The following is a 27,692-nucleotide window of genomic DNA, read 5'->3' on the forward strand; positions in this document are numbered from 1 at the left end:
TGAAATCTGCTCATTTTGAAGTATCAAGTGTTTTTCCCTAGCAACAAGATTTTTCTTGTAAATGACAGATTGGATGTAGGAGCAGGGTGGGGCAGCATGAAAAAATATATTTCTTAAAATACTGTTCAATAACTACCATCTTTACAGCCCTAGTATTAAAAGTCATGCTACTGACTGTTTATTTTAAAAGGTTCTCTGACATGATAACCAAATTTGACTTACAAAAATTGTTCTTAAATTGAAACACACAATATTAAGTTTTAAATATAGAAATAATTTATAGCCCACACATCTCAATTCTGTATCACCATGTAGGAATAATTTGTCTAAAATATTCTGTACTAAAAGGCATATGCTAACATGGGCTCTAAAATCTGTGGCACTGTACTTTAAAAGCCTGTTTGCATTTTGTCTGTTTCTTTAAAGGGCTTCCGTATTGTCTCAGACTCCCCTGGAAATGCAGTAAGGATTCGTATCACATCTCAGTTGCCATAGCAACAACAGTCTTTCCCATAATGAGCTGCATCATCTGAACTGATGTCACAGCATCATGCAGCAGGTCACACAAGGCACCTCCTAGTATTGCATCTTACAGATGTGCCGTAAACATCAAAAGAGGATGATTTGAACAGGACATGGTAAGTGCAAAATGTTGTGCTGTTATTAATTGTACCTTATTTTTTCCTGTTTTATAAGGTTTTCCTAATGTAAGTGTGTGGGTTTTGCCTTGTGAAAATCATTTTGGAGAAAGATGCTGCATGCCTGAATATTATTTTTCAGGCAGACTGGCAAAGACAAAGGCCTACAGAAAACACATTCAATCTGAATGTTTAGACTTGTCTTTGCATTTGTGATAATAGCCTGAACATTTGAAGAGAATATATTTAAATTTACAGTCCAATTAAAGTTGCTACTGTCTGATTTGCTTAAATGGAAAGAATAGCTGTTTTCAATTCTAATGCCATAAACATAGCTTGTTCCTTTCCCTGTCTCTTCATTTGAGCATTCCCATTATGTTTACCTCCTCATTTAACCTATTTTATTTTAATAGCATGAATATCACGTATTTACTTTCACTGGCCTTCCATAGCATGATAGTACAGAAAATACTCTGCGAACCAGTGCTGGACAAGCAACTGGAACAGTATTGATTTTAAACATGGTTCAGTACTGTCCTATTTCTACTTGTATTCTTAAAAAAGCAAACCATTGATATAATTATCAAACAATTACCAGATATTTTGAAAGTACAGTAGCTTTTAGCTCTTCTACTATTTTACTTTCTTTGAATCTGTTTTTTAAATAGTAATATGAATTTAGTGAATTTTAGATCTATCTTTCACTGGAAGAAAACAAGCATTTTTTTTTCTGCTGCAACTGCAGTAAAAGGTGTAGCCAAAGATTCAGGCATTCTGAGAGGATTTGCTATGAATAAAATAATAGGAATAATTAAAAAGGCTTCCACCTTTATCTTGGGAAAAAACACCTATCTTTTATATTTAGAAAGCTGGTTAAAATAATGACTACAATATTTAGAAATTCTTTACAATGTTCAATAGTTGTTTATTTTGTAATAAGGTCTTGCTTCTGGAGGCCAGGTTAATTTTGTTTAACTTCAAGTTAATCTTGCTAGATGGTATATAACAACATTAATGGTTTGATTTTGCATGTTTAAAAGATTTAGTCTTTCAGCTAGCTATTAGAAGGGAAGAAAAGACCAGACATATGTCACTTTAATTGATCAATATGTCCACTAGGAATTAGGGAGTGGTCTCTGGCTCTGTTCTCCCTGTGTGCTTTATATTTCAAAAGTGCAGCAAAAATAAAGCAGCCACTAATTTTGTCGTGATGTCTATATTTATTGTCATGTTTAGTCCCTTATATTTGATAAAGTATGGAATAATAAATGTAATGAGATCCGACTGCTCCTCGTAAGGGTGGATGTGATGGTCTTGTCTGGCACAAGCTGGAATAGGGCTCATATCTTAATTAGACAGTCCGTACTGTATGTGTTTTTTTTCAACATGGTCTGGATACATCTGTTGGGTTTTCCTACTGCAAAACACAAAGCAAATGACTGTAAATTAACATTGGAATGATGTTGTTTTATTTATTTGTGATGCGTTTTACAGTATGAAAAGTATTGGCCTTCTGCGCTTCCTATGCTCTCATCAAGCAAACTCTGAAGGTATGAGTTAGCAGGAGGATGGGGGGAGGGCAGGACAGCTGATGTCTGCCTGGCATCAGAATTAGAGATGTGAAGAGAGCTGATGAGCAATGCCTTTAACTTGCAACTTTAGGGACCATCAAAGTACAGTTAATAAGACATAGATATAAGACATGTTTGGTTGAAATATTAATAATAATAATGTATTTTGTTGGACTTTGGAAGGGACTTGATTACAACTGGAATTTCTCAGAATAAAGTTAAAACTTAGGGAAACATACTAGAGGAAAAAGAACAACGTTTGATAGTATTAATGGAGAGATGACTTGGTATGAAGCTCCCATTGCAGATTTTTATTTTTTCCCCGGTAACAAGAATGCAAATCATGTTGTTTTTTAGACACTGTTTTAAAAGTTCCTGTTACTGTCTATTCCACACACTTCTCACAGCATTGTTTGCCCTGGGAAACACCTGCTAGAAACGGAGTTGTGATGACATGACTTGTTTCTTGGTAATCTTGGCTAATTCTGACTCCAGCTGAATGCCTTCATTGTAGAATGCTTCCTATTCATTTTTGTACAGGCCCAAATGTTGCACTGAGATCTGTTATATGAGCATATGGAAGAGTATGGAGTGATGAAGAGAATCTTACTACGAAAAGCAATCCTAATTGCCTGAGTCAGAGCATGACCAAATGTAAAAACACTCCACATATGATACAATTTTGCTTGTTGTTGAGGCAGATTCACAACTGGGACAAGTGAGGCAGCATTAGACAGTGTGAAAACTGGGTTGCTTTCAGCTTTGTTCCACAGCTGGTCTTATTCAGCATTACTGAAGGTAATCCATTTTGTAAATACATGTATTCTTCCCTGAAGTAGCTGAATTTGGACACTTAATCTGAAGGTTAGAGTTCTTCTGTATATGTAGAATCATACTGATGTATAGTTAGAGATGAGTGTGTACTAGTGAACTGAAAGGAAGTTACTGTTCAATCTTTACTCTAAAGGGTTTTATTATATTATCAATTAAGTAGTTTTTACATAGCTTAGCACTGAATGGAGATAGAAACAGAAGCTTGGTTCTTCCCAAAGCAGCTTAGGAGCTGATGACGAAACCTGACTCCAGCAATGGAAGTTTGTGCAATTTTAATAATTTGTGGATTTTTTGGCACCATATGAATTTAAAGCCTACCTAGAGGGGATCAGAGTGTGTCCTCAATGGAAGGAAGTTTTCTTTCTTCTCTAAAGAGGAGTTGAGGGAACCCTATGCTCCAAACTTTATCTTTTGTGGATCATGTTGCAGTAGAACAGTGTTGGATGAGTGTCCTGTCCTTCCCACCTATGGCAGATCTGGAATGAATCTGTGTTCAGGAACTCATTCCTTGAAAGTCAGATCAAAGGAGTCCTCTTTATCAGAAGTGCTCAGACATTTCTGTAAATTTTGTAATGAGACGTTATACTGATATTACTGGGATAAATTTAATGATACATGAATATAAAGATGATGTCAAGGAATTGCCTTGGAACTAATTTATGTCTGAATACTAACACTTCTGTGGACTGGAGGAGGGAAAAGGTGGCTTTTGCTTTGCCTTTTTGATGAAAATAGACATTCATTAAAGCAGATTCTAGGCGCAGAGAAAAAGAAAAATTTTATGTTATCCCTATCATAAGTCACCTAGGCTGGGCCAAGTCTTTCCTGCCACAGGAAAAGAAGGAGCAAATGGAAAAGCTGAGCTGAATGGAGAGCTAGGAGGAGTCTAGACTGGTGAGGGAGCAGGACATACAGTGGATGGATATGGAAATGGATGGGCAATCATATCTGACATTACTGTCATGATCCAGAACTTTCCTGAAAAGGCAGCTGCCATCCTGGGCTTCTCAGCTTCTGCAGGCTTTGGCATAGGGCAAGGCAGACCTCATCTACATTCCTAACCCTAACAAGCTGTTGCTACAGACATTTTCTATTTTGTCAGTGTTTCAAGGCTACCTGGCCCTTGCTTGATGAGTAGACATGTATGCTGTTTGATCGGTTCTCTTGTACAAAGGGCTATGGAGTGTTTTCTTTCTCATATTCGCTTTTGTATCTAATCTTTTCTGTTGATTTAAAAATAAAAGCCCCTATCTCCACATCCACCAAAAAAACTCTAAAAATGTGCAATGTAAGTGCCTTAACTAGTTTGATATGGTCATATATATGTGTATATATGTTAGAAGGCTCATCACAAAAATTGCTCTTTATAGTATCAAAATGTGCTTTCCTGAAGCAAATGGTTTCTTATTTTTAAAAAGCCTCTAGAAAAGTTCTGGTTCATGAGGAGAAGGGTCAGGCAATAAGGAAAAAAACAATCCAGATAGCTCTTCTCTTCCTGTTTGGTGGATGAAAGGCAGGTTTCAAATATTGGACTCCTGAGTACTTTGAATCCCAGCAAGGCTGACTCAGCTTTTCATCCCTCCAAGGTCAAAAAATTCAGCTCTCTGTACTTTCCAATGTCTGGCACTTTCAGATAAGATATTTCAAGCCAGGAATGCTCTCCGCTCTGTGGGAACTCTCAATTCTCATGGCATGTGTCAGATACAGGCTTGCCCTGGCAGACTTGGCCAAAATACTGTCGCCTCCTGCTTCTTGTCCAGTATTCAATCCTCGTGCCAGGCTAGGAGGGACTTTCTCGCAGCTGTGGAAAGAATGTCTTCTAAGGAAGTGGAGATGGGTTGTAAACATAAGTGGAGTGTCCTCCAACCTGGGGGATAATTTTTGTGTCCTGAGGAGAGTATCAGACTCAAAATTAAGGGTGGAGGATGAACACTGTGAATTGTAGTGATACTTCCTTACCTTTTTTAGCCCAGTGTTTTCTGGAACTGTTAAGAGCACCCAGGGCAAGTAGTCAGCTCTGTGGAGGACAAACTGTTTTTTAGGGTGAGGCAGCAGAAAGGGTCTGTGCAAGGGGAACCATCTGACCCTCAGTGCAGCAGTCAGGCTCCTGTGATCCTGAGAGCAGGCACAGAAATAACTGACCCCCAGTACTACTGGTGCCCCACATCCAGTTACTTTCTCAGAGACCCCAAGTGTGCCAAGCATTTAGCTGAAATGTGTGTTCTCTCTTTGGCAAAGAGATCTTTCAATGTCAGCGATTGCAATGAGGAAATAGATCTATAAAATAGTTTTCTCAGCCTCCAAGCTACAGTGTCTTGTGGGAGCTGACACACTTAGACAGCTTTTGTTAGCATTAGGTTGTACTAAAAGAACTCCTAGTGTTTAACTGAGGAAGCACCCAACTACAATAATTAGTTCTGCTTTTAGTTCAACTGTATATCTATTACTTTTGTATATGTTTTTTGTTTTTCAAGAGTTGCCCTGTACTGATTGTCTTGTAAGATCAGTGTTATAGTTTCAGGATTAGGATGCAGACATGAAGTTGCTTCATGAGCTGTCAAAGATTAATATAAATTTTTTACCAGCTTGGTGTGTGGATAAAATAAAAGAGGTATGTATCTGAATACAAAAGTGTGTTTGTTTTGTTTTCTTTTTTTTTTTTTTCCCCTGTGTAATTTTTACAGCATCTTCTCTCTGGTCTAAAAGCTCATAGCAAGTCTCTACTTCGGTCTTAAAATGCATCCCACCTCCTAACCTCCATAATGCCTCCTTGCAGGCTGTGTTAGACTTGCATTTGTTGTTTTCAGCTCCTCTGAATCCTATTTTGTGTTGACTTCCTCTGTATCTTACTTGCTCTTTCCAGCTTGCTGTTCCTGAATGTTATACCCGTAATTGCTCTCTTCTACGAAGTTGTCATTCTTTTCTTAATTCATTCCCTTGGAAAAATGTTGCATTTCTTCTGGACAGTTTCTAAAATGAGGTTATGAAAAGTTAGACACAGAAAACTTGTGGGACTTCCGGATTATTACTAAGTTTTAAAATAACAAAACAGTTCAGATATCTCTACCGAAACTTGGATCAAACCCTTACAGTGCGAGGGGTTGTATGAATACCTGAGTCTTTCCTGACTAGATTGCAGTAATTTTCAGCTTATAATGAGGTGAGAAACTGTTTTTCTCACTTCTCCTAAATATTCCCTTATAAGGGATCAGTAACATACTCAGGTTTCTTGGAAAATCCCTCGCAGACCTGGGAGAAAAAGCTATTTTTCCTATTGCTTGTACAGAACTTAAAAAAAAAACAACAAACATAATATTTTATCTGTCTGTCTTTGTATTTTCCTCTTTGTGCTTCCGAGTTTGTTTTCTTGGGTTGGTTGTTTTTTGTTGGTGGTGGTTGTATTGGATAAAGCTGAGCCCTTAGCAGAAGTCCATGAACTTTCAAGAGATTTAAGGCAAAAAATGGTTGTTATCTGCTATAAATTAGGCTGCAAATTAACACGAGAAATGGGGGAACATTCTCGTTTTTCAAATGAGGAGTATCTGCTTGTAAAAGTGTTTTAGATAAACCTTGACTGTATTGATTAAATGAAATAAGAAGCTACACCTTTATATGCTTTGTTGGCACTAGAAAGGAAAATGTTCTGTGCACTTCTTAGTTTAAAAAATGCCCCCCGCACAACAAAAAAACCACATTTGTTTTAAAGCAGCATTTCCTTTATTGACTGGATAAGTGCTTCTACTTTGTTTGAAAGATTGCTATGACAGAATATTCTCTGCCAAGACAGTCAATCTAGCAAAACACATTTGCAAAATAGATAAAAAAAAATTAAGAGAATGATACACCTGAATACTGAAATATTACGCTCATTAGGTAGGAAATTAGAAAGCAAGGACAGATGTCTGCTTTACACTATGAAGTACTACCTTAGATGCTTGCAGCTGAGCCCACTGAGAAATACTGTTGAACAGTTGACATGTATTGAATTTTTTCCCTTACAATAAAATAAAAAAAAGTAAAAAAAATAAGATTTTGACAGGTATTTATTTGAGAGAGACTGATAGAACTTGTACGATGAATACAAATCAAAAAGAGCCTGATATTGCCAAGTCTGAGGGCTGTGTGAGATTGTTTTTAAGCTGATATTGGAGACAAGCCTTAAAGAAACTCAAATAAAACAGTAGTTAACAATGACATAACTAATGAAAGACTTTTTCTCAACACTAAGTTTTTGTCATGAAAAACTGCACTTTAGAGCTGAGAGCTATTGATGGAATAACTATGGTCTATTGAGAATGTTTTCAAATAAGGACATCTTTCAAAGCTGTTGCATGTAGCTACTCCAGGCTACTTACAATTTTCAAGTGTGTTAGATCATGTTTAGAAACAGCTTTTCCTGCTGAAGAGGCTAATTCCCTGGCCAAGGCACTTCTGTACTAGCTGGTATGTATCCATCTTGTACTTCAAGCTGCACTGCTAGTCTCCTAAAACATACCATATTTTCTTAGAATAATAAATCAGATTTTGATTGCTAAAAAAACCTCCACTCAAAACCCATAGCTTCAGCTAGAAAAGGCTGCTGTCAGATTTCAGCACGTCTAGTCTGTTGCTAAGGCAATGACACAGCAGATTGTAAGTTGCCATTTTAAGGGTCAGCTATTAAAATACGCAGGGTATATTCTATAGATCCTTAATTTGCCTTCTAATGTTGCTTCTTCTCAAAATTTCATCCTAGTATTTTACTAGGTCACTAACAGTAGCACCCCTGTTTAGTTTTTTGATGTCATTAGGCACAGATAACCTTTGAAAATAATTAGGGGATTTTGGGTTTTCTTGTATCTGAAGAAGGTGAAGTCCAAATATACTCTGAACATGTTGTAGGAACAGAGAGTGTATCAGCAATAATGGTGATTACTCTTTCAGAAAAAAAACATGTTAACCCTCCAACTGCTTGGCACCTGTTTGCAATGCACTAGATTTTAAAAATAAACCTTTAAATAAATGGAGAGACTTGATTTTGTATTTCTGTGAATTACTCTAAAAAGTCTTAATTATTCTTTTTGTTCAGCTTTGTTATGCCATTTTGAATTAGACTGGAAGTTCAGTATCATTTGCAGGTCCCACCTATGTGATCCCTTTTCTTTATTATAACTTATAAAGTCACTTTCTCTCACAAGAGAGATAAATCCCCCTCAGATCTCTGTTGTTCCCTCTTCTCATTAGCAATACAGACAAATGTTTGTCAGCATCTTGAGATCCTGAATGGTGAGTTATGTAGAACACTAGTACTAAATTAATATTTGTTTGAGTAAAGATCTTAGGTGTTCTCCCTCCTGTGCTTGTCATGAAAATGTACTGAAACTAGTATGAGGACTTCCTGGGTTTAAATTTTAGTCTAAGATGATAGAGTAAGAACTGGTCAGAAAAGTTATAAGCTACGAGAAAGGTAGCCTTGAGCAGCAGCCTGTGATACTTGAATCAAGGAGACCTGGAAACTCTTTCTGGCTCTGATAGTAAATATGCCCCCTGCACATTGTCTCTGTACCTGCACCCCTTGTTCATCACCTGTGGAATGGACATAATGCTATTGATCCCCTTTGTAAAGTACTCTGTGTGTGTGCTAGGTGACACCAATTTAACTTTACCCACGCACATATATATACAGGCAAGACAGTAGCAGATGCCAGAGAGAATGGTGCATGGGAATGCTGATAAATAAAAGACATGTGGGTGCTGGAAAATACAATGTTAAGATCTAAAGGAATGAAACAAGCTTTGGGGATTTCTGTCCTCAGATAAAGGATTGCACAGTAGAACACTTACCAAATGTATGAAAAGCTCAGTGGTTTCGGCAGCACAAAATTACATCTATAAGTAGTGTATGCTGAACTTTTGAGCCCGCTAATTGAAAATATCAGCTTAATTCTACAGTTAGGTTTGAAAAGACCAGTCAAATATCTCTACTGTCTGAGTGTGATTTTCATGTAGACAGAGAGGCAGCAACACCTGGTCTGTAAAGCTTGAGGCATTATGTGCATGCCATTCTGCTTAAAGAGATGTTGCTAATTTTTATGAAAGAAGGGGGACCTGCTGTGCTTTTGCATGATCTTCAAGGGCTCCTTTTCAAAATTAGAGATTGATAAGAATTATTCTACAAGATGCTGTCTTCTCAGTTTTTGCCGACTCATAAAACCACCGATTGTTGATCTTCATGAAACTTTTTTGCCTGGATTTTGTTCAGAGAGCAAACAACCCCAAAGAGATAATGACTGATGGACATGCATTAAAATGAGATGTAAGATACACAGGACTAACATCTGTTCTGAATTAGACAGTCCCCCGGGTCGTGGAGATATTGCTCTTTCCAGTCTAATAAATATTTATTTTCAGGAACCAGAATAGCTGTGTCAAAGTGAGCTAAGGATGTATATTTCCAATTAATGTGCCAATAACTCAGGGAAGAGGAGCATGGCAAGAAGGGCACTTTATGGGTTATGAAAAGTAAAAGTAGCCCCAAATTACCCTTTATTGTTTTCTGACTTCCAATATAATTTAGAATCCACTTCAGTTTAGTCTTCCTTAGACTTATATACTGGCATGTAGCTTTGATTCCTATATTCATCCTTTGAATTGTTAAAATTAAATCTGGACATGTATTTAATATGTAAATAAAACAAGCTAGTCTGCTAAACTCAGCACCTAAAATTAGTGTTAGACATATTTGAATTCCAAAAGCATATTTTCTGGAACTTTATTGAATGGCTTAGAAATTGAATTTTGTGTTTCTCGGTGTTCCTACTGGCTTTTAATTGTTGATGGATTCTTTTAATCTGAGCAGTACCTCATGGTTTTAACTAATCCTTAATAAATTCAGACAATGGACAGCCATTACTTAAGCAAATATATGAAGATAAAATAAGGTTCTGAGAAACATTCTTTTACTTGGTCAGGTGCTTTCACTGGTATGGGAGAACCACAGGGAAGGCGTTATAGAGAACCTCAGCAAACCTTCAGCCTGTGAAATGATATTTCCCTCAGCTACATCTGACCTGAAAATTATATGATCTTAAAGTGAAATTTGATACAATTTGGAGCTAGGAAAAATGCCAGTTTGGCAGGGCTCATAATTTTTTTTTTTTAATAGCAATATTTTCCTAGACTGGAGGCGGCCTCGGGGATTATAATTAGCCTGTCTTGGGCTGATTAGTGTCGGGTACTTGAAGATCCTTGATCAGCAAAATAACACATCTTGACAGCCCACTGGAAGAAAGTCCAACATTTTTCTTCTCCCTGCAGGCAGCTGAGAAAAAGAATTGTTTTGGTAAATAAAATCCCTTTGTTAGGAAAAACGATGGATGCACTGAATAGTTAGAGGTGGTTATATCCTGGGCCAGGATGCATAGTGCTTTATTCCAGCCTTTCAAAGCATTTTACTGAAAGTGAGAAAAATGCAATCTGTGCTGTAAGACTGTTAAAGTCCTCCTCATTTTATCGATGGTTCATAGCTGCTAGCTGGGCCATAAGCAGAAGTTAGCTTTCTTATTCTTCTAAGACGCCTTCTAAGATATCGCAGAATCAAAGTTAGATTCAAATGGAATGAAACAGACAACATGACAAAACCCAGAATTCTGTGCAGTGACCTGTTAGAAGGCTGATAAATACGTAAATATAGGGCAGATTACCAACCATTTGATAAAAAAATTATGAATCAATTGGCAACTCTGTTGTACTGAGAGCTGAAAAAGTCCAGTAATGTTATCAATCACACAGTATTACACTTTTTGGGTACTAATGCAATGCAAATAATATCTTTTTTTAACGTGAGGAAAAACATTGTTATTTAAGATTAAAGAGATTATAGGAGTAGATGCATAAGGTGGGAATGGAGACTGATATCTAAGCATTCACTTGACTCATCAAGTGTGTTCACTAGGGACGTTGACTCCAAGTAACAAATCTAGAACGTACTGAAACACAGCAGAGAAAATTTGATTAAAGATTAACTCCCCCCTCAAATAAAATCTAAGCTTCTGAGAGTGAGGTTTTTTTATTTTTAAATGAGAATTAGGAGCTAGAAAGGCATAATGGTACTTTAATGGCTCCCAGTAAGATAATTCCTGCAGCAGTGATGAGGAGGAAGACTGTCAGAGTTCCCTTGAGAGCAGCACAGAGGCTGAGAGCAGCAGGGTCTGCAGCACAGCTGCAGTGAGTGGATGGTCTACTTAATACCTGGGATGATATCGCATGCTGACAAATTATATTTTGGACCTGCTCCAAAATGTCAGCATGAGGTTATTCTTGAAGCTACCTTAGCATTTATTCCCTCTCACAACCCTTTCTCTGCAGGCGTGCCACTGAATCTTGCCTCAGGGGGTGCTTAGTTCTTGGTGCAGGTCTAATTCTGCCCCTGCTGACTTCTCATGTTTCACTTCTAATGGAAATATATCTGTAGGTCTTATTCAAAGCTTACTGGAGTCATTAACAAGCTTCAGGCCCAGTATCTTCTCATATGGTGCGGTGGTTTGTTGTTGTCGTTGTTGTTGTTTGTTTTTTGTTTTGTTTTGTTTTCCTGGTTCTGTGATTTCCCCAAGGAAAGTGTCATGAAATTGAATGAAGCAAAGCAGAATTCTTGGAAGAAGAAAAACTATTTGAAATGTATGTGCCTCATTTGAGATTGAAAGGTTTGAAAAAGGGCTGTATGACTGTAAAGATTTGGAATTAATCTTGGTCCTCAATTTCCTGCCAAAAAATGAAAATGTTATTGGTTTTGTCTGTGAAATTCTGGTTGCTATTACGGTATTGTGAAGTGCTAAATTATTTTTGTGCGTTGGAAAGCTGATTAAGATCTGAGTACCAGTAATATCATGCAGGTGGGTTTTAAATTGATTTTTCAAGAAGCTAACATAAATATTTGGCCTTCTTGAGAGATGATAAAAAAAATCTTACCACATTTTATCCTGACTTCAATTTTTGAAATGCAGCTTTAAAAGGCTAAAGAAGCAAAAATCTTCAGGAATGCATCAAGAGTTTTAAAGATGTGTTGCTTTATTTTCTAAAAGACCAAGTAAGGTATCCATGGCTTGAAAGTATGATTGAAAAAATCATTGATTTTTATGTGGAGTGGGGTAGACTGGTTAATAATGTCTTAGCATTTTGTTGTTTTTGTCTTGCTCTTATTTGAAATATTAAAAAAATCCCAATACTGAATCTGAGAATAAAAGGTCCTTGTTGTACAGGAAACGAAGTCTCACACAGTGATTTTTTTTAACTAAAGCATGGTGACAAACTTAAACTATGAATTTACAGGTATTATTTATGATAGTCTTAGGGAATGAAGTCCTATTTAATGAGAAACATAAATAAAAGCGATAAAGTAGACAGGCAGTAAGGACATTAAGGTCAAGATCCACAACTCCATCTGCTGATGTAATTCAACTTAATTTTGAAGAAATCAACAGTAGTTACGGTAGATGCCAGTTGATTTTGTAGATCCTAGAAACAAATAAGCCAAGCACAGTACTATGATGTGTTTTGGTATTAGTGTTATACTACTGTGGTTATTTATATTAACATTGTCAGAAAGAGAGTGTGAAATCACATGCAGATGCGAAAAAAAGACCTCAAGTATCTCCTTCCTACCCCGAAATGCCTACTGTGCTACTATATATCTGAGAGCAGGCCTGCAAATGTATGTACCAGGAATGTGGCAGGTATGTGAGAGAGTGTTAAAGATTTCTGACATAACCTCCTACATGACCTATAACAAAACTATAACAGCCCTATTAGGTACTCCTTGCATTGTTTATTGGCAGGTCCCGTTTTATTTTGCTTGTTTTTTAAGAAGTGATTCTTGTTGCTAGAAATATGTGGGCAGTGCTAAACAAGAGAGTCAACAGTATCCCTTTAGGATGCTCAGGCAGAGAGCGGAGGGATTTGTGAGGAAGAAAAGAATGTGCCCAGGGTGTGTTTGTGGTATCAGGGCTTCCTGCTGCACAAGGAGGTGCAGAGAGGCAGCCTGGAACAGCCCGACTAGTGGGAGTCAGATCTGGATAAATACTTAGAGAAGGGGCACAGAGAAGGAAGAAAGAGTTTTGGTCAGAGCTACCCCAAGCAGAAGAGGGGAAAAATTGGGTTGCCACAGGCTGAGTGGCTTTGCTCTGGGTTATAAGAAGCTGAGGGAGAATAACGTAACAGCTGATACAAGCAGGCCAGAACTGCCACTTAAAGACCCCCCCGGGCCCCTTCTCCTATTCAGCTCCTGTCAAAATAACATTGCGAACTCCTCTGTGGCCATCTAATGGGTATGACTATTTCTAGTCATATTTGGAATAAGATTAAAAAGTTTGAAGTATAATATGCAAAAAAATATATCTACTGGCTTTATTCTGTATGGTTACAGCATGCAGAAAATGAATCATCAGCAATTTAATAACATAATAATAAATTTAACTTCGGCTAAGCAAGCTCATTTTTTAAATCCTTGGAGACTCTGCCGGATGTTTTAATGGGTCTTTTGTGATATGGATACTTCCTCAGTTTAAAAACTGAACTAAATAGGTTCCTTTTGCATAACTTACGAAGGAGCCTTCATACGGTAATGATTTTAGGTCACTGCTAAGCTAGACCAGATGTGGGTGAATGGCTTTACAGTGAAATGCTGCATATCCCATTGCAAAGCTTTTTAGGCCTATATCATTACCCTCTTGGCAATAAGCTCGCAGTTAATGAATAAGTTCTTAATACATAGTTATATGTCAAAAGAGGCAATAATAGTTCCATCACAGTTTTTGATGATATTGGGAACCTCTGAAGCCAGTCATTGACAAAATAAATTGATGGAGTCATCTGTAATTAGGAATAACTTAATTTGTGTATCATTGCCGCCCAGAAAGATATTGTCTCCCTGTGTGTTTTGGGAGTTAGCAGAAAACCACACTGAAAACATAAACTAAACCTATCTTCTGGGTGAAAAGAAGGAAATGTTGTGATGTAATAAGCTGCTAAATAAGGAATGAACTTTCTGAAATAACAGCTGTAGTCTTTTAAAGATGAACAGTTTTTGTTTAAAAAGAAGACATTGTTGATTTGCAGAGATTCAAAAAAGTTATCTTTCTCTTGTCTGAAGTGTCAAAAATAACAAAAAATAATTTATCAACCTTTCTTCTTGTTGATATTTAATAATATAGAATAGAATAGTTCAGTTGGAAGGGACCTACAATGATCATCTTGTCCAATTGCCTGAGTGCTTCAGGGCTGAACAGAAGTTAAAGCATATTGTTAAGGGCACTGTCCAAATGTCTCTTAAACACTGACAGGCTTGAGCCATCAACCACCAACAGCTAAGAAGGCTGTTCCAGTGTTTGATCACCCTCTTGGTAACTAAATGTTTCTTAATGTTCAGTCTGAACCTCCCCATCACAACTTTGAACCATTTCCCTGCATCCTGTCACTGGATACCAGGGAGAAGAGGTCAGTACCTCCCTCTCTGCTTCCCCTCCTCCGGAAGCTCCAGAGAGAACTGAGGTCTCATGTCTCAGCCTCATTTTCTCCAAACTAGACAAGCTCAAAGTCCTCAGCTGCTCTTCACAGAACACGCCTTTCAGTCCTTTCCCAACTTTGGTGCTCTTCTCTGGATGCATTCGAAGACCTTCACATCCTTCCTACCCTGTGGCACACACAGCTGCACGCAGCACTTGCATGAGGCTTTAATAACACTGAATACAACCAGGTAATCAGCTCCTTTGGCTGGCTAGTGATGTTTGATGCAGCCCAGGATGCAGTTTGCCCTCGAGGCTGCCCTGGCACACACTGCTGCCTCACACTGAGCCTACTGCTGACCAGCACTCCCAGGGCCCCTTCTGCAGGGCTGCTCTCCAGCCACTCCTCTCTCCATTTATACTTATGCTCAGTTTTATCCAGATTTATATTATAATATAATATAAATGTAGCTGTGAAATGGTTAAAATGATTGGGTGCACAAGATCAAAAAGTGTTGAAAACTTGGCTGTTTGGTGATAGTCCTATATTCGTAATTCACTTGTAGTTGTCCTTTTTGTTTAGACAGGTGTTTTGCAGTCAGAAATGTTACATGAAGCTTTTGACAATGACGGATCTTCCACTAACCATTGTGGAGGTGCTCAGTCAGTTAACTAATGAAGCCTTAGTGCATCTGTTTTCCCTGCCAGTAATTTTGACTCTATGTCAATGCTTTTTTATAGATGAATAAAACATAATTTAAATAAACAGATATTACAATTAAAATCCACGTTCCTGTAGAACATTTATATTTTTTAATTAATTAGTTGTATCAGTGTATCTATGTCATTAAACAATAGATCTGTCCTGTATTTGCTTCAACATCAGTCCACATAGAAAAATCTTCCTTAAGATATGTGCTGTAATTTAAAATAAAGAATTCTGTGTGTGTAAAGAAAGCTGACTTTACATTTAATATTGCAAAGAATAGGCTGCTTGCCTCTGCAAAACAACAAAAAATACAAATAGTTGTGTTACTTTCTGAAAATATCCTTCTAGCATGGAGTTCAGTTTAATCCATGCTGACTGCATTCTTTATTCTTTGTTTCCCTGGACTATTAGATCACAATATGGAATTATGATCTGTTTAATAAATCCAAGCATAGTCAAAGTCTATATCTTTAAAGTAGCACTGGAGGACTTAAATTAAAATTCTGGTATAAATTATATTTTCTCTGCGTGAAACTAAATGAGAGCCACAATTTCACATTTTTTTATGACAGAAGCACATAAGTTAGGCATACATTTTTCGGCAAATTTTAAAGGCAAGATAAATAGGCAAGTGATTTTCTTTTCTCTTGGAAATAATTTTCTTCAAGGGTTTGAAGACTGCTCGTGGTTTTAAAAGTATCTAAGAGGACATGTATTGACCTGGCATCATAAGTCACAAGCAGAACTATCCATAGACTGGAGTGAGACCCAGGATAATTTTTTTCAGTGCAATTACATGGGCCAGAATTTAACGTTCCTTATGTCTCCTAAGGTTAAAAAAATTCCGACTGAAAAAGCCACTTTGGATCCCCTTATTTAGATTTTTCTATGATGAGATTTTTGCCGCTTGTTCATTAAGAGATATGTACCATAATTAAATTATCTCAGTGCATTATACAGAATTTCATTGTTTTTCTTTTTTGGTGGTAAGAGATGGAAGTGATTAATGAATCCTTCTTTGTTTTTCTTGAAATTGATGAAAACAGATATTTCCATTACATTTTCTTGCCTTGATGAATTTATTTTTTATATTTTTAAAGATATTTACATTCTCACACTCACACACAGACACACACATATATATATGGAAGATATGTACAAATGATTGTATTGTAAAGCACCATAAAATTATTGATTAAAGTAATAGGAAAATGAAAAAAAGAATAATTTATCTTATTGTAGAGCTTTTCCTTGTTTCAAAATTTGAGAACCTTTTAGAAATTTTCTAAAATGTATTTGGAATTATTCTAAAACTTAATCTACTTTAAGAAATGTAGGTAGAAAGCTAATATGACATTTTGGTGCTGTTTTTTGAACAGCCTTGTTCCCCACTATGCTGACTTGCAGATGAAAATTTACAAGTAAATTTTAAAGAATAAGGGAGAAGAATTCACAATTCAAGGGATGTATTCTGATGTTGATGGAAGAAATTTCTTATCAGTGATGAAATTTCTAAAAAATTGAGACAAGTCAGAAATGAATGGATTAAGATATATTAACAACCTGAAAGCATCAAAAAAACCCGTAACACTGGCCATATATTTACCATCCCTTTCACCTGTTTTCTAATCTTTCACATAAAAACATTTCCCTAATCACATTAATTCAGATTTGTCTGTGGTTCTAGAATTATAAAGTTTTCAGACAAAACACTTTCAGATATAAAAATAAATGAAATTGTAATAATAAAAATAAAGGTAATAAATTCCAGTCTCTTTCATTGACAGTTTCATAAAGAAAAACGTATTATATGTAATAACAAAATTAAAAGCTATGTGAGAAATTGAAATGCAGCTAAAAATAGATAGGTTTGACGACAGCAGCTTTAACATATAGGAAAAGATATTGGTCTTTTTGAGTTATTTGGTCTTCTCAAGCTATTCAGACTTCTCAGAAGGAAAAAGAAACATTCCTGTGGCTAACATGCGAATTAGCCTAAGTGCTTGTTTGGGCCTCAAAACAATTTGTAATGTGAATTCTTGGGAAGTTTTGTCCTACTTTGCTCTGCATTTTGAAATTCTGAAGTACTCTGAGAACACAGTCTTGTGGCATTTCTGACCTGACCAAATGAAAAATCAAATACTAGAAAACACTGTTACACTTTTGGTATCTGCTGTCCATTGCCTCTGTAAGATTCACTACCATCATAACTTTCTTAAACCAATGAAGCTTACTTTAGGAAGTACCTTAGGAAACATTGTGCTGGTTACCAAGCATGAGAAAGTGTTTCTATATTTATGCATTCTTGAGGCTTAAATGAGACACTGGTGTTTACTGAACTTCAAGTCTGCTAAAATCCAAGTAACAGACATAACTTCTGAATGACTGATATTAACTTGAAGCAATATGCTTTATTTTTATTTTCCCAACTCTTACCTTTCATTCAACAGTGCTCTTGGTTAAATTCCATGAGTTAGGAAGTGATGGGTGCTGCTCAATGAATGAATGAATGAAGACAGGAACAAAATAGAATGAAATGTCTGGAAAGAAATGCATTGAATAATTGAGTTAGCAGCCTAAATCTATGAGTCATCTAGTGCTGGATAACTTTCACTACTGTTAGTGGGACTGTTACAAGCTTAGGACCATTGCTTTTTATGTAGGTTTTATAAAGGGTGAAATACTTTAGGGAATTTGGAGCGCTGGATCAGCAGGAGGGGACCTTTAAGAGTTTGTCTCTAAATTGTAGAAATGCCTAGCTGGATTCCTTCCAAACCAATATGATGGCAACTCTGAACAGGCCCATATTTAAGCTTTGGTTTATTGTAGCTTGAAAGACCTATATTGGTCTAAAAATATGCTGTTTAGCATATTTTTAAAAGATGCATGAGTGACTATCAGGGTATGAACAAGTTACAATAATGCTCCACAGTTCCAAAAATCTGTAATGAATATATTAAATCTCTTTTATCATGGGACAAGAGTCCCAGGACAATCTCCTGCTCAATTTTATAATGAAAAGTGAGCTATAAAAACCCCAAGACAACAATAATTGGCCTTGATAGCTTTGCATTGTATAGTGCATTGATGCAGAGAACTCAGGACACTAATATAGAATGGCCACGTTAGTGGATTACCCTACTTGAGGCAATAAATATATTTATCAGCTGGACTTATTACTAATGGAATATGGATACTTTTGGAGTAATCTAATTCACAAGCTTGAAAAGCCCCTCACTGCATCCTGCTGTGTGGTAGGCATGATCAACAGTGTTCACTTCACAATTAGCCTCACGTAGTGTGCACAAGCAACTAAAGTAATGATGGAAGAAATCTTGAAAACGGACTAGTAACTTCAGGTGAATATTCACTATGGAAGAATTTACATTATCATAGCATCACTGATAGCCGATTTATATGAAACCCTAATGTACTCATATGTAGGTATGCATGTACGTGTTAACGAGCTCTGGTATACTAAAAAGCTTTCCGTTATTTCAAAAACTTTGCATGATGAATCATTTCATCCTAATTTCAAGTCTTTCCATCTTCTCATAGAAGAGTGATGCTGCTTCACTACCTCGAGTTTGGTCACTGGCAGATGGGAAATGGGTCAAACCCTCTCAGAAGCCATATGTTTGTTCCCAGTGGGGAGCTGAAGGAAGAAAGGACTGATTTAATCCTTATTACTGCCAGAGCAGCCGTGTGGAAGGTGGATTTCTCTTGGGACCTTAAAAATTAGTTCTAATTAAGGTAGAAAGTGAATTGGAAATAGAATACAATAGAGAACTATGTACATGCATTTCTATTTCATCATGATGGGTACTTTCTGCTGCTTGCCTGTTTGCTGTCCAGCAGCTGCTTCAGCGTTTCCCTGGATTGCTGTCTCCTCAGCTGTTATCAGCACTGCCTTTCCTCTCCCTCTCCTTACTGAGATAATGGGCAGTGTAGTCTGCTGCAACCTTCTGCAGCACCCGCTCAGCTGCAGACCGGCCTTGGCTGTTGTGCTAGTCTAGAAGCTGGTTTGACTTGTGGGCTGTTCTCTTTGTAGCTCCTGCAGCAGCTTGCCTCTAACCTCTTCTCATTTCTTAAAGGCTTCTTGTTGCCTTTGCTGACACATGCTCGCTCCTGTGGACATGCCTTGTTTGGACTGGGGCAGTTTTGTGAAAAGCAGTGTAACAATACTTTGTTATTCTGTCTGTAGGCAGAAGAGAATTTTTCCTCTTGATATTACTGAGCCCAAAGAGGAAATGCTAGCTCTTTATTTATTTGAGGTATCAAGTCTCTGCTCTGAAACTGCTCTAAGTAGTTTAACCACAGAATAAGATAAGAAGTGACAAACAGAAATTAGGAACAATTAATCCAGCGGCAGGGCGAGGACTTTGAGGCAGCTGTAAAGGATCTTAGCATCAATTGCACTATAATGTGGCTAAAATATCCCATTCTTCAAGGTCCAGACTAAAAGAGGAAAGAGGTTTTTCAGGCATTTCTTTTGAAGTATTCTGTATTTTCTGGTGACTTACAGAGAGTTTAAGCTCTAAGAAGTCTTGTGAGTAACAAAAACATAAAGGAACTGCAGGTGATTCTTTCTGTCATGTCCTGTAAACATTCAGTAGTTTTTCAGATCTGCAATCCCGAGAAGATTTGAAAATTCTTGTTTTGAATCGTGGCATAGGTGATAGTGGCCTTAATACATTGGCTTTTTCTTAAATTTCCCGTGTTCTTGTTGATGTCAGCAATTGCACATAGTGAAAGCATATCTAGACATGTATGCCTGATTTGTACATTCTGCTCTGCTTGTTTTAGTTGTTGCACGTGGTGCTGCCAAACAGAATTGTCTGCTGTTTCCATGCTTACTTTTTCTCTCAGTCTCTCTTGAATATCTGAGAGGCAAGAGTGGAAAACCATTCTTCAGGGTTTTATTTAAACAGCAAAATAAGATTATAACAGAAGCAAGATATGCTTTACATTACAATTTAACTTCTACCTTTGCTAGTGTAATTAATGCCTTCTGATTTTTCTCTCTGTTCCTGTATTCTTAAAAAATTCTGAGCCATAAATCTGTCAGCAGAGTGGATGTGGGCACCAACCCCACATCTTTGCCTTCACTTGTTCCTGGAGCTGCTATTTCTTCACTACCTCATCTTTCTCATCTACATGTAGACAGTGAGAAAGGATAAGGGTCAAACTCCTCTTAGTAAATCCTAGTCGTATTCCTTTGAATTTATAAGCCATAGTTTTCCTTTTGCATTCTGTATATAGAAATATATCTGAATAGCCCAGGATGTAAAAATCAAGCCAGTGTAAGCTATTTCTAATAAAGGACGGTAGATAGAGGAAACAGGACAATGTAGCTGAGCTGGAGAAAAGCCTCAACGAATACACCGGAGGGTTGTCAACTCCTAAGCTTACATCCTCAGAGCTGAATCATTAACCTGTACTGAAGCAGACTGAGGTCAAATCTCTCTTTTAGACTTGTGTTGGTTACAGTTTTCTGGGGCTGAGATCTGACAGTTTTTGTTGGCTAGCAGATAAGTTAGGGAGGAGACTTGTGAAAATCATAATTCACTTGGAGTGATAATTTATTTTATGGGTACTAGACATGTTCTTTATCTCAATCTTTATTTATTTCACTCTTACTATTTCACTGCTTTTATAGGAACAGTGGTGAGGACCAGCCATTAGCACTTTAATCTCTGAGATACTTATATACAACTTGCACTAGTCTAGGAACCAAAGTGGTGAAAATGCTGACAGCATACAAATATTTCTAATGCTGTTTTATAGCTACATGTACCATGATGACAATCCAGGATGCTTTTTCTGTGCTTAAAATATGATGTAATTCCATAATGTTCAAACTGTAGGCTGGATGCCACCCAGAGCAATAATCTCCGACTCATCAAAAGAGCCAAGTGCTGAGAAACTACTGAAGGTGAAGTGTGTGCTGACTTTGATTTGCAGCGAGACCTGTGAGATAGAGTTGAGAAGCAAGTATATGTGAATATCATGATAGGATTGGAAGGCTTGAAAGGTCATCACCATTAAGACATTAGTGTAATTCACCACTATACTGGGAGAAGTATCCAGAAGCATTCTGGTGACAGGAATGTGATGCATGTTTTTCACTATATATTTAGCTAGGAATAAGGTACAATTAGAACCAAGGCTCAGCTAGGAACAAGGTACAATATGTTTCTCTTGCATCTCTGAACACACAGACTTGAAGCAGCTTTGCAATTGGAGCGAATCAGTATAACTCTATTAACCTAACTGGGTCTGGTATCAACCTCAAGGGGCTTATGCGCTTTGCTTTGGGATTCTTCCTTTTCTCCCAAGTCTTCCTCCTCCCGCTCCCCTCCCTGCCCGCCCCAATATTTACCTGGCAGGTTTGCAGAATTTGGTACAATGGCTATTTAACTTTCCTTCATCCAGTGGCTATTTTGTGACTGTGAAGAGTAGGAATAAGCAGGTCACAGCAAAATACTTAGGATGTAGAAACTATCAGAGCTATGTAAACTGTGCTCATTTAAGCAAAAATACAATCTATCTACTAGAAAAGTTAAGATAGTGTCCTGTATGAGACCTATTTTCTTGTGCCTGGATGGTCACATAAATATATAAATGCATTTATATTTCTATGCAGGTGAATTTTTTTAAAATATATACATGAGTATAGAGTGGTGTGTAAGACCTTGATAAATGTTTAACATTTGACATGAAGTTTTACAGATGAGTAAATGCCTCAGGCTGTGTTTTCTTTGGATTTCTTTTGGGAGAGTGAGACAGCACTTTTGAAAGCATGAGAGAAAATATAGATTTGCTAGTAATAATAACAGAAAATAAGCAAACAAACCATGAGAATTTCTTTAAGGTACTTTGATATCTTTAAAGGCATACTGTGAAAGAAGAACTTACTATCGGCAGGAGGCTTATCCTCATGTCTTGCATGTTTTTTTTGCTTCAACAGTCAGTCAGGCAATATTGTCGTGAAAAAATACACTTAATGTGAGTGAAATTTAAAGTTGTTTGCAATTTGCCATGGGTTGCATGTTGAAATTTCTAAGGGTAATTCTTGTCTTCAGCACAAAAATGAGAGCAGAAACATAGTTTTCCTCCAGTTTATTGATGATTTCTTTGCAGTTTTGCAAGCACTGAAGAGGTAAAAGGGATTTACAGGTTCACACAAAATACAAGATTTCCCATATCACAAAATAGTGTTCTAGCTTCAGACTGCATATTTTGTGACAGAACGTTCTATTCTCAAAAAATGTCTTTTTACTTTTCAAGTATTTAATAGGTTCAACATTATTTGCTAATTGTAGAGTAAAACCCCTTTTAGGACTAGATTGCTTCATTTAAGGTGCTTTCATGCACCTTAAATAGAAAATACAGCCCAAATTAGTTTTACATGCTGTATTTACTTCTCTACCTCCAACAAATTTCCAAAATTCAGACCCATAAAATATTAGTTAAACATGACATCTGCAGATATTCTGTACACTCCTGTGTAGCATGAGCACTTTAGTTTCCTTGCCCATGATCTCATGCAAAAAAAATGGTAGTTAATTTTGTTAATCATACTTACAGTATTGGTCAGATTTTTTCCAATTATGCTCTGCCTAAGAGAAGGCATTGGAACCTGTTCCCTTCCTTGAACTACTGAAGTGTATCAGAGAACTCCTTTGCCTACCAACTGTTATGTACCTTATTAACATTACAATGTGGTGTTGTAGTTCCAGTATGCCTTACAGAAATGTTTCACCAAAGACCCCAGATAAGCACATTAGTCAGTCGTGATTGTTTGGTTACTGCTTTTAATGATGCTTATAGAAGGAGTCATCCTTAGTATTTCTTTTAGTCTGTGGCTTCATTTGACTCTGATTGCTGCAAGCTACTTTAACATCAGTTATAAAAATAAGATGGAATTGCATCAAAGCATGATTTATTCATGCCTGAGTGAAGCCAAACATTGCCCATTTGGGGGTGTGTTTTTTTTCTTTGGTAGGTTTACCATGTGTTATTTGTGGCATATCATCCTCTCTCATTTGATAGGAGTCCAGTTCAAAGGAAGACAGCTGAGTCTTGAGAGATCACGTGTATTTGAGAGCATGGGGTGCCCAAAAATTACCAGCTATGCAAAGTCTTGTATGTTTTCTCCTAAAGATTTATTGCAAACATAGATCAGTGTGGTGCTGGCTTTCTGTGCATTTGAATTCACTTGTCAAAAGTTTTGTCAAAACTGTGTTAATCTGCTGTTAATCTAAACAAACAGATTTGTGCATTTACTTGGAAAGAAACAATTTGGCATCTTTTAATGTGTTTTATATGAAAAAACATTAACTTAAATAAGCAAAATATTTGCATAGATGTCTCTCTTCTCTTTTCCTTTCTTTGTGATGCACCCCATCTCTCTTATCACTTCTATAATTTTGTCACACAACAGCAAGAATCTCTGCAGTCCTCCATTCTGATGCACTGTGACCTCATGCTCAGCCTGTATCTGTTTCTTTCATTAATTTGGAAAAAAAAGGAAATATAATATATATATATGTGTAAATATATGTATATAGATATATTTTTAAGAGAGCATTCCTAAATGCAGAAATATGAGAAACACAAAAATTTGTAACTGGTCTTCACAGCTGGGTCACAAGACTGAGGACCAACACCACATGTTATTACTTCTGAGACTTGTACTTGAAGGAAACAAGTTGCAGCTGTTTCTGCACAGATCCCTCCAAACCTCTGCTTGCAGGCAGGCTGTGCCTGAGTTAGTGAGGGTCATGGTAGAGCAGTTAAAGTACTCTTCTGTGTGTTTGGGATCTCTCTTCTTTCTCCCTGCGAAATCCTGATCTCTCCCAAACAGGAGGTCCTATAGTTCTCTCTCTGCAGCTCAAGATCACTGACACCTGGCTTTTATCCTTACTGTAGAGGAGTTTTCTGCATCATGCCTGGCCCTGTGTCCAGGCTGCCTGCTATTACTATTTCCTTTACAGATTTTCTACAAGAAGTATCATCTTTGCTTCCATTGTGCTCTAGCCCGTGAAAGTAGCTCGAATATGCTTACTATCAAAGGACAGCAGTTTACTTTACACCAGGGTGTTACCTGATGGTTACAGGTAGGTTACAGGTGAAGACATAGGGAAATCCAGAGATGTAGCAAGCCAGGCTGTTGTTGCATTTTCTTATTTTTAGATGTAAAGGAGCTATATTATTTTGTCTTGAGCCTCCTAGATACTTCAGTGGCTGTGACTAACTGCTCCAAGCTTTTAAAATCGGGTGTTTTTTTTTTCTTTTTTTCCATGTTTCTATTTATGGGGCCACTATAATTCTATTCAGAAAGAAAGATATTTTTCTTCTACTGAAAAACGTCTTATATGGTACACTGCTTGTTTCTGTTTAGCCTTTTAGCTATTGTATTGTTAGTGGTGCCTATGAAAAAAGAAGGAGCATACATAAAAAAATCAGAGAAAATATTAGCAGACAGTCTGTACTCATGGATATTCCTCTCGTACACAAAAAGCCAGCGATTTTAAAACAAACCATTTCCCAGTCAGATACACATAGTTACAGTAGTTCTGCAGGATTAACAAGTAGTTAAGCAAGAAACCCTAGCTGAGTAAAGATTACAAAACAGAACCTTTTAGGGCATCAGAGAACAGCCCAAAGAGGGCAGTGCCTCAGTTCCAGAAGGTTGTTGTGACTTGTACAGTTCCCTAGATACTGTCTGGGTTACCTGTTCTGGGCAATGAAGATGCCTTCCACTGTAAGGACCTGGAAAAATGCCAAGATACCTAAAGTCACTTTTTAGTTTTTGGCCCTCCTGAGCTATGAATTCTTGTGTTTGTCTTGAGGACAGATAGCAGATTGCTTCACTTTACCATACAGCTACATGAAGGCAAACAGAAACCAGTTCTGGATGCTATTATTGTATTTGTTCAGATGTACCTAAAGTGGCATCCTTGGAGTGTTAGGTTGCCTCACATGGTACTTCTATTACTTTTTGATCTTTTAAAAAAGCAACCATCCTTCCCCCCACACTTGCATAAATCTTGCACAAGCAACTTTTGTAGATGTAGGTGCATGTTAAATATGAAGAGCACGAGTAAAAGATCACAAACACCAAACAGTTTCTTAGCAGACCTGTTGTACTATGGATTTTTTTCTGTGAACAACTGGGAAAAAAATCTAGGCCTAACTGCTTGAAAACAAGCTGACAAGTGTCAGTGAAATTTTTTAAAGGAGTAAGACGTTCTTTGGAAGTCATATATCTGGAGAGAGAGGCTACAGCTGCAGCTTTGGAAAAGGTGTTGTGTCAGGATTTTTATTTTTCCTTGCTGTGGACCAATAAATGTTCTTTCCTTAAGATCTTGTGAAATGTGCAATTGTTGCCTTAGCAGCATGCTCATAATTAGGGTTGTCATCTGATCATATGAAGTTCCTCAGTCATATTCACACCTGTCATGAGTTATTAAAAGATGCTTCTCACTTGTGTCCTTGTCTGCCTGTGTTTAAAATTTATTCCTTCATTTTACCAGTTTCACAGGAAATCCTAAGCTTTTGGGTTTTTTCTCCCCATACAAAGCATGGTAAATAGTGTAGAAAAATAAATTATTGCTTTAGTCCACACTTACAACCTGAAAGTATAAACTATGAAGTTTCTTAGCATCAGATTCTAGCTTTGGAGCATTTGATTAAATAATAATGGCTGACTCTGGCCTTAAAAAAAAGTGTTTAAATATGCATTTTTCACCCTCAAAGTTTCCCATTTTGGGCAAGGCTTGGTAATTGCTGCTCAAGGCATGTAGAGTTGTGGCAGACATTAGCATGGTTGAGCATAAGATCAGGTGTGTTTTGGAAAAGACAAAGTGTATCTGCTTTTTGAAAAGGTTAATAGCAAAACATGCAGCATTTTACAGCATTATCAGGAGCAAGGAAAGGAGCAGGACAGTATTGCTCAAGTTCAATATGTAACTTTGAAGGACTTCCTACCCTGTAGAATTAATAATGTCAAATTAAATTCCAGGTATATGGAGGAATAAAATGTATTTGATGTAGTCCAGCATATAGAACAAGGACATTTTTAAACTAAAAATCCCAACCCTCCAAAACAAAAACAGCATAACATAAAGCTTTAACTTAAACATGACCTCACATTCCTTTCCCTAGCTCAGGTATCTCTCTTCTCAGAGACTCATGGCTTTGCATTTAGCCAATAATTTTTTCAGCCTCAGAATAAGACTTTACACCATGTATAGACAGTCGGAGTGGAGAAATAGTTGGAGTCATCTTACAGGAAAATGTCCTAAACTTGAAGTGGACTAAAAAATTTCATGATGCAGTCTAGTCCTTCCTGTTTAAAATACCAATTTTACCTTGGGAATGAGATACAGATCTTCAGTCTTCTATATGAGTGGTTCAAACCTTTAGCTGGGGAGCAGTTCTTATGCATTGCATAGCTCACTGTGCATTTGATTATTGCAGCCAGATGAAACAAGTGTTCAGATTGCAAGCCTACAAACTTGGAGGATAAACTATCTCTTGGGAAGTTGGAGATCTGGCTTCAAATGCCACCTTCTCTATGGGCATTTAAGTCTGTCTCACTTCCCAAGAAAGCAACTTTAATCAAGTTCTCCAACTCAAGCTTTGATTAAAATAGCCCTCAGCTCAGTCTCTGAAAGTGTCATATTTTGACCACATCCACTGGAGCAGATGCTTATGGAGGACATTTGGGAATTTATGCATTCGGTTGAGGTCTTAGTATGAGATGACCAGTGAGTATTGTACAGGTTTAGGTGGCTGTATACGTGCTCCAGAACAGGACTGTAGCTGCCTCAGAGATGTTACTGGATGCTAAGAATTTCAGACTCCTCTAGGGTTGGGTTAGTTTTGATGGTGCAAATTAGCAGCTAGGTGTCAGAATTTGACCTCTAAATAAACATCCACCTCTGAACTCATGTATGCAAAATACTTTGCTCTGAATCTCATGAACTTCCAAGGGATTTGAAATAGTTTTGGATGATGTTAATGATTGAGTAGCCTTCCTATAATTTTGCAGTCTCAGGCAATCTACAAGCTACTCATCAAAATGCTATTACAGCCAATAGCAGGTATGATAATCTCATTTTATTGACCCATTTATGCATCGTTTTTTGTCTATGTAGGTGATAGCTAACCGCTGCTTTTTATTGCCTGGGGATGCAAACTGTTGTAAGGACATAGTATTTATAACATACTATCAGTATTAAAGCAGGATTGTGTTGATATTCCATCTAGTACTGTAGTATAAGAGCTTCGAATGTAATAACTTCTCTAACTTACTGATGCCTCTGTATTTTGTTTTTGCTTCTGCACTTTACGCCCAATGCATTCATGAATGAGCATTTAAATACGCAGTGGCAGGTTGATCCTGAGCATTTTACTGTAGAGCATAGATGGCATAATTTGGACTGGATAAGAG

General features: G+C 37.2%; 1 protein-coding gene across 9 annotated transcripts in view; it reads left to right on the plus strand.

Annotated features, from left to right (window-relative positions):
• Positions 1 to 552: 552 nt before the first annotated feature.
• Positions 553 to 27,692, plus strand: part of AKAP6 (A-kinase anchoring protein 6) — a 322,400-nt gene continuing 295,260 nt past the window's right edge. For all 9 annotated transcript variants that reach the window (XR_005565501.1, XR_005565502.1, XM_039386513.1 and 6 more), the window contains exon 1: positions 553 to 638. The gene's annotated coding sequence lies outside the window, so the exon portion shown is untranslated. The remainder of the gene's footprint in view (positions 639 to 27,692) is intronic.

The sequence above is a fragment of the Pipra filicauda genome, unplaced genomic scaffold, assembly GCF_003945595.2.
Source record: "Pipra filicauda isolate LSUMZ 115617 unplaced genomic scaffold, ASM394559v2 scaffold11_size5308982_pilon, whole genome shotgun sequence".
Taxonomy (NCBI): Eukaryota; Metazoa; Chordata; class Aves; order Passeriformes; family Pipridae; genus Pipra; species Pipra filicauda.